This window comes from Humulus lupulus, chromosome 8, assembly GCF_963169125.1.
Source record: "Humulus lupulus chromosome 8, drHumLupu1.1, whole genome shotgun sequence".
Classification (NCBI taxonomy): domain Eukaryota; kingdom Viridiplantae; phylum Streptophyta; class Magnoliopsida; order Rosales; family Cannabaceae; genus Humulus; species Humulus lupulus.
In genome coordinates, this window is record NC_084800.1 from 159,116,307 (window position 1) to 159,124,242 (window position 7,936).

At 34.3% G+C, this 7,936-nt stretch overlaps 1 long non-coding RNA gene across 1 annotated transcript; it reads left to right on the forward strand.

The window, feature by feature from the left end:
• The first annotated feature begins 1,711 nt into the window (after window positions 1–1,711).
• Window positions 1,712–2,662, forward strand: LOC133794541 (uncharacterized). Its single transcript, XR_009875258.1, has 2 exons — window positions 1,712–1,774; window positions 2,493–2,662. It is a non-coding gene; the product is annotated as an uncharacterized LOC133794541 (long non-coding RNA).
• The last annotated feature ends 5,274 nt before the right edge of the window (window positions 2,663–7,936 follow it).

Below are 7,936 nucleotides of genomic sequence, written 5' to 3' on the forward strand. Positions count from 1 at the left end.
TTTTCATTTCTTATCATCATTTTCATTCTTTTTATTGTAGACTAACATGAACTAACCGCAAGAATAATTTAATCAACAATTTACTCTAAAAATTACATATATTCCTAATTTTAAATATATAGTATACACCCAAGTAAAATACTTCATTGCAGATCATTAGCATGGTATACATATTCTTCAGTGATTAGGAATCTAGTCTTTTCATCACTATATATGTAGCACCCACATTATTTTGATATAATATAGCCAATAATCACATGATTGCATTGCATTACATATCATACAATATGTATAATTTGAGCATATGCATATTCTTATAAGTGTTTTCATGTATAAGTATAAAAGTTGTGTATGTGATGTCTATATGTATGCTCAATATTATTAACCTTGTGGCATTTGAGTTGTCTTTTATGGGTGTTTGATGTGCTCAAGATATAATAAATTATGAAAAATATGGACAAGGCATGGAATTAAGTGATGAAAGTGAGATATAGAAGGCAAAATAGGTTAAGTAGTGAAAAATAGTACAATGTCGATTACTAGTATTTCGGTGTAAAATTGAGTATTTATGGATTTACCAAATGTAATCGAGGTATGATTAAGGTCTCATTGATGATGTAAAAATGGTTTTAGAACCATTAGATCAATTCTTGATGGGAGGTATACATAATCAGTGGTATTGATGCAAAGTCAAAACGAGCTTAGCATAAGTGCACTACGCTCGATCGAGTAAGCATAACTATTGTGTATGAAGTCATATGGACCTAAGGTTTGGTGTAAGTGTTTTAAACATAAGGATAATAGGCCTAGCAGATGATTAAGTCAAAATTATTGAAGTGATAAGGTTTTCATAAGTCAAAAGGTGAAATGATGAGATGAAAGGTGTCAAATTTTGATACAATAAGGCTAAATCATTGAAAATAAGGAATTTTCATCAACCTTATCACTTTGCACGACCATTACTCTGAAAAACAGAGAGAAAAGAAAACCAAAAACCATTTCTTGGCTGGTTTGAAGAAATTCTAAGGAGATCCAAGTGAAAGCAAGGCCAAAGAAGTATATTAAGCTTAGTTCTAGCCTTTTTATGGTAAGTTCTTGTACTTGGAAGTTAAACCATGTTTTTGAATTTTTCTGAAAGCTTATATATGGTGTTTTATCCTTTTTAAGGTATTTCTTGGGGTTTCCAAGTGGTTTGAGGTTTAGAAAAGCTTGAAGAGATTGTTTTCACCGAAAAGTTGCTTAGTAAGTGAAATTTTGTGTTTTATGAGGTTTTTGGGGTTCTTGGAGTACAAGATGATTTTTGGTTATTTGATTGAGTTTATAAGAGAGTATATATATTTATAAATGTTTGAATAGATGTGGAGACTCATTTAATTTAGGTGATGATCTAGGAAATTAGAATTTTATCAAAATCGGTATATGATAACTTTATGATGAATTATGTTGGTATTTGAGATATATATGGTTATGGCAGGTTATTTGATGTTGATTATTGGTTGATTTTGATATTTGAGGATAGCTAAAATTAAGGGGAAACTCTGTCAAAATTTCTCCAAATGTCTAAGATAAATCTAATGCTCGATCTAGGTGGTTTAAGGCATTTTAGGCATGTTTCGGGTATGAAATTTGATATGATGTTTTATGGGTATTTTTAAATGAGAGTTCAATGTATTACTGCCATCATTATGATGAGAAATCCATGCCATTGTCAGGATAAGCACATCAATACCTTTGACACCACTTGTTACATGGTGAATTATATTTTGGACAGAAGGTAAGTAAAGTACTCAACTGCAACACAAGAATTATGTGTTATGTGAAAGTATGCATTATATGAATATTTTGTGAGTAAGTGGTATTAACATACAGTGACACTTCATCATAAATTTGTATGCATGGCATAATAGTGATATGGTAAATTATTATATGATATAAGACCATGCATGATATTATGATGATTAATTATATGATGCCTTTGCAAGTTTTGTGCAACATAAAAGAAAGTTGTAATAAGAAGTTTAAGTTCAGTGCCACTGTTTTGAAAAGGCAAATGAAAGTGTTAATAAGTGTAAACGGAGGCCTATAGTAGGCTTATAGTGGCTACCCAATATTTTGGGCTAGGTTTTAGTGAACCAATTATATTGTTTGCCATATTTCCGTTTTTATTTTTCCTCCATATGAGTTATTGTTATATGTATTGACACCATAGTGTGTGGCCGCCTTAACTCTTGAGCCCGACGGGGCAACGATGGAATAAGGTTTTTAATGTGCCCTACTGTGGTGATGGCTAGCCGGAGGAGAACCCATGGGATTTTGTATTATATGTGTAACAAGCCCTGCAGGCATTGACCAATTCAAACAGTGTGCACAATATTAAGGGGCCCAAAATTTAAAAATAAGTTGTGTATGTCCATTGATATTGGGTAATCATTAGCATTGCATGCATTACTTTGCTTACTGAGCTTTAGGCTCACAGTTGTCTTGTGTTGCAGGTAGAGAAAGAAATGTGTGAATGACATGAGGAGAACTGAAGCATGGTCCTGACCCTGATTTGTACATATGAACATATCGACCTTTTGTGGGTTATTTCAGTTATCAGTGAGATGTTTGTAATAAAGTGTGAAGTTATGTTTTGAAAATAAATTGGGTTATTTAATACTTATGTATAATATGTTTGAGACACACTTTATGTTTAATGTAAATAATGTGAAATAAGTTTTCAAGTTAAAAAAAAAAAATGTCCAGACTTCCGCAGTAATAAATTATGATATAGTTTTAAAACGTAACACCTCAAATATGGTTTTAACCAAAATAAGCGAGGGTGTTACAATATATATGGCGTGGATGCTCAAAATTCAACACTGATAAAGAACCCACATCTCATGCCTAAGGTCCCTAGAAGGTCCAAAGCAACCATGTGTTGAAGTCCATTTGAACCCTCAAATTAGTGCTCAAAATGACCCTGCTCAAATTGACCACTCCACCTTGGACACTTGTAACGCCCTGGATAGCCAAGACCGTTACATTGTGTGTTTGTAAAGTGCCAAACTTGCTAGTCAAGTCTATTAGTTGAAAGCGTGTCTACGAGACTCTAAAGGAACTAGGGTTTAAGATATTTTGGTCTCAAAAGCTACATTTTCATTAAGAAACATTGTTCACTAGCACGGGATCCCAAAAATATTAGTTTAAAGGCCGTTTACAAAAGTTACAAGGTTCAAATACATAAACCAGCCATACTAAGGCAAAACGAGCAGTTAGGTGATCCCTGTCCTGACTCACTCCTCGACCATGGCGATCGAACAGCTGGCTATGTACATTTCACCTCGGAGCTCTCCACCTCAGGCTTAGTCCAGCTTGCCCTTGCCTTTACCTGCACCACGTAGCACCCGTGAGCCAAGGCCCAGCAAGAAAACACAACAACAACAAAGCATAAGCAATTAGCAACAATTCAATATCTCACATCACATTACACTACAACAAATTTGATATACAATGACTCCCTACAATGTCTTACACTATTGGTGTAAGACATTAAAACTTATCAGGGGTTTTAAATGTCTAATGGTGTAAGACATTGAAAGTTTTTATTAATGACTACAATTGGAAGACATTAAAAATGGTGGAAGACGTTGGAAATAGGTTGAGAAGTGGCCAGGGGGACATCTAATGTCTCCCACTGGGAGACGTGGGACACGTGGCAGTCTCCCACTGGGAGACATTGAATGTATAGAGGGGTACATCCAACGTCTCCCACTGGGAGACGTGGGACACGTGGCACGTCTCCCAGTGGGAGATGTTGGATGTACCCCTCTATACATTCAATGTCTCCCAGTGGGAGACGTTGGATGTCCCCCTGGCCATTTAATGAATTTTGGGTCTTCTTCTTCCTCATAACACCAAACAGAGAGAGCACACCAAACAGAGAGCACGAAAGGGGCTGCGATTTTAGGGTTTTCAAGGTTAGTTTTTTTTAATTTTTATGAATTTTAGTTAATTATTTTGATAAAAAATCATTGGTTTAGCATTAGGATGAGTAATATACATGATTTTGTGTTAGTTTTACATTTTTATGCATTTTTTTCTATACATTGTTAGATTTATTTGTTTTTCCATGGAGGTTTTTTATAGATTTAAGATTTCATAGTTTTTTTTTAATTTAACCTATCACATTGTATATATTTCATTATAATATATATGTTCATGATTTTTTAAAATTTTTATCATTATTTATTTCAAAATTTAGATATATTTTTGTATGTATATTTAAACTTTTTTTTTTTTTAAATTCTAACTATTTTTTTATATATATATATAAAGTTATTATGTTAAAATAAATTTATTAAATAATTTTAAAAATATAAATATATGAAAAAATTTATGTTTTTGTTGATTATTGAGATTTTAGGTTATGAAATTTTTTATTGATTTTTTGTTTAGGTTATAATTAGTGGCTCATTGGAGTTTTTTTTTATTTGTTTACCAATCAATTACTTATTAGGAATTTAGTGATATTTGTTTAGTAATGTTTAACATATTAATTAATTTAATTTCGTAGGTTGTGATTTTGGTGGTGAGATTTTAGAGAGTACTTTGTATCAAAACTTCTATATCTATCAATCACACATTTGAGGTAATTAAGTTTCTAAAATTATAATAATAAGTTATATATTGCTAGATATTTAGTGATATTTTATTTATTATTTATTAATTTATTTATATTAGTTTGTGGATTTAATAGCGAATTCGATTACTACTTGAAGTAATTTTGCTAGCTTTTGAATTATTAATTACAAGAGGTAAATATATATTCTCTTACTTCTACTTTTAATATTATTAAACAAATGTTAGAAGAGTTTGAATATCTTAAATATTCATCCATAGTGAAGTAGGTTCTGAGATTAAAATTGTGTGCTGCGGTGATAACGGAAGGTTGAGAACTTGTGTGTATTAGTGAAGTAGGTTCTGAGAAATTTGACTGTGTGCTGCGGAGCTATAAGGAAGAAACTTATTGTATGTTGTTTGAATTGTTTGTTTTGCTATTCACATGTAGATGGTTAGGTCACTATTATAGGGGAAATGCTGCCCGATTTTATCTAGGATAATAAACAATTAATTTTATATAGGCATTCTATAAGGAAGAAACTTATTGTATGTTGTTTGAATTGTTTGTTTTGCTATTCACATGCAGATGGTTAGGTCACTATTATAGGGGAAATGCTGCCCGATATTATTTAGGATAATAAACGATTAGTTGAGAACGGGAATTACTTGATTGAACATGCGAGTCCCGGGCATTACTTGAGAACGGTATTATTAATTAAAATTTACAAATTATTTTTGAAACTATAAATGTAATCAAATAATTAATTAATATATTTTACTTTATATTTCTTGCAGCTAACAAGCACATCATATACAGAGGCACAAATTGATGAGTTGCGACAAGAATGGGCGACATATATGTTGCCGATAATCCAAAGTTACCGACCTCGTTGATAGGTTTTTTTTTTTTTTAATTTTTTAACTCTTTCTTCATACACAATGCAATATTTGTTCATTTTGAATATTTCTAACAAATATTGTATTTCTTGTATATATCTAATAAATATATTTTTTTCTTTCAATTTAAATTATTATTATTTCAATTTAATTAATTTAAATTTAGATTAAAATAATTTCAATTTAAATTAATATTATTTCAATTTAATTAATTATTAAATTAATTTCAATTTAGATTAAAATAATTTCAATTTAAATTAATATTATTTCAATTTAAATTAATATTATTTTCAATTTAATTAATTATTAAATCAAATTAAAATAATATTAATTATAAATTTATTTAATTTATTTTTTTTAAATGTGGGAGACTTTCAATGTCTCCCAGTGGGAGACGTGGGAAGTGAGGCACGTCTCCCAATGGGGGAGACGTGGGATATATACCTACAATGACCCTAGCAACAACGTCTCACTAAGTGGGAGACATTGTAGACTTCCAATGTCTCCCAATTAAAGTCATAAAACCTCTATTTTGTTGTAGTGTTACATAATCTCAACCATGTCATCAATCGGTATAATCAGGTATTTCAACTAATAAGCATATCAACTCATGTCATTTACAGTTTACAAATGATAACTAGGGCTGGCGCCCTCAGGCTACCCCCTCTGTTATCCCGTTGTCTTTGGCTACCAGTGGCCAACCTGCGCTCTGTGCGCTAATATCATGTACGACACTCTTAGGCCGCTTTTACATGTCCCATGGCGTAATACCATCATTGACACGATACAATTCTCGGGAGCACTTAGTCCCATCACAAACATACAACCGGGTGCAGTTTTCTTACCTTTAGCTTTCAGATGAATTAGCTATGGGCGACACTCCTTGAGCGCGATCCGATCCTCGAGTCCTAGCTAGTTACCTAGTCACAACCATGAGGGAAGACACCATTAACAACCTTAAATGAGCTCCCAAGCCAAGTTCTAGTACTCGGAACATTGAACTTCACCAAATATAGTAAAAGACTTAACCCCGAGCACCTTAGGTTAAATTTCCAAGCCTAAAATCTCAAAATCCCAAAATCCCTTAAGCGCCGCGGCATAGGCCACCCATGTCGCGGCATGGCCCCTAAACAGAGCCATCCAAGGCACAAAAACAGGTAAGGGCCGCGGCATTGCTTGGGCCATGCCGCGACCCGCCCTTCTTCCTCAGCATGCAACACCCTTGAAGGGCCGCGGCTCACCAAGAACCATGCCGCGGCCCGACCCTTCGAACCCAGAAAAAACCACCATTTTCAATCTCCAAACCTCACCTAAAGCTATCCCAAAGCCCCCAAACCAAAAACCAATTAATATTAACAACATTAGAATGATTAAAGCAACGTAGTCCAACCAGAAATCCAGCCTAAGACTCCCTAAAATCCCAATTCCAATTTCTGAAATTTCAAACCCATAGAACCCAAAACCAGCCATGAAAACTCTCAAATTCAACCATCAAACTTTGAATTAAACCTTACCTCAACTGTAGAATCGATTCTCCTAGAGTCCCCTGACCTATCTTCAAAGTTTCAAGCTTCAATCCCACCTTAAATTCCAAAAACCACAGACATTTAAGATTCAGCCATTTTCTTTGAATTCCTAACCTTAGAAACGAAAATTCAATACTTACCTTAGCACTAGCTCAGAACTTGATCAGTTCCTGAGTTAACCCTCCTATTTATTCCCTTCAATTCCCTAAAACACAGCTCAATTCCAACTATTTCCTCTCAAATTCAGAAGTTCTCCCTTAGCCAAGAGAAAAGAGAGAGAAAAAGAGAGTTAGGGTCGGTTTATAATTTTCTGTCTAATATTTTCCTAAGTCTTCCAAGTATACCCTTATTTTATTAAACTAATCCCAAAGCTCGGGGTGCCGGAAGCGTCCCCGAGGCCAAAACGGTAAAATCCCCCAGTAATCCCGCCTAGACATCTTAACCTCAAATATATCTCCAATTATTTATTTTCATCACCCGATAGTCTAAACCACTACCCGACACCTAAAATACCCCTGACTTGTCCAAAGTCAATTATAATGCCCCGTTGTGACTTTTCCTGCTATCTAGCCCTAGGATCGCCTCGAGTCGCCGGCTGCAGATTTATCCACATCATAATGTGGTTCTCGCATATATCACATATCATATTACCACATAATATAATCAATTATCATATAAACATCATGAAACATATAATAACTCATTAAATCACAGTTATTCCAGTAATGCCCTCCTGGCACACTAATAAAGGCCCTTAAGCCTTATTAGTGAATTTGGGTCGTTACAACACTAGTAAAGAGCCCAAGCGTCCCGCGCGCCCCAAGCCTTGCGCATGCCCAGCGCCTTGCGCCTCGTGTGCGCCTAGCGCCTCGCGCGCGCCCCGCTCATGCCCCGCTCGCCTCGTGACACCA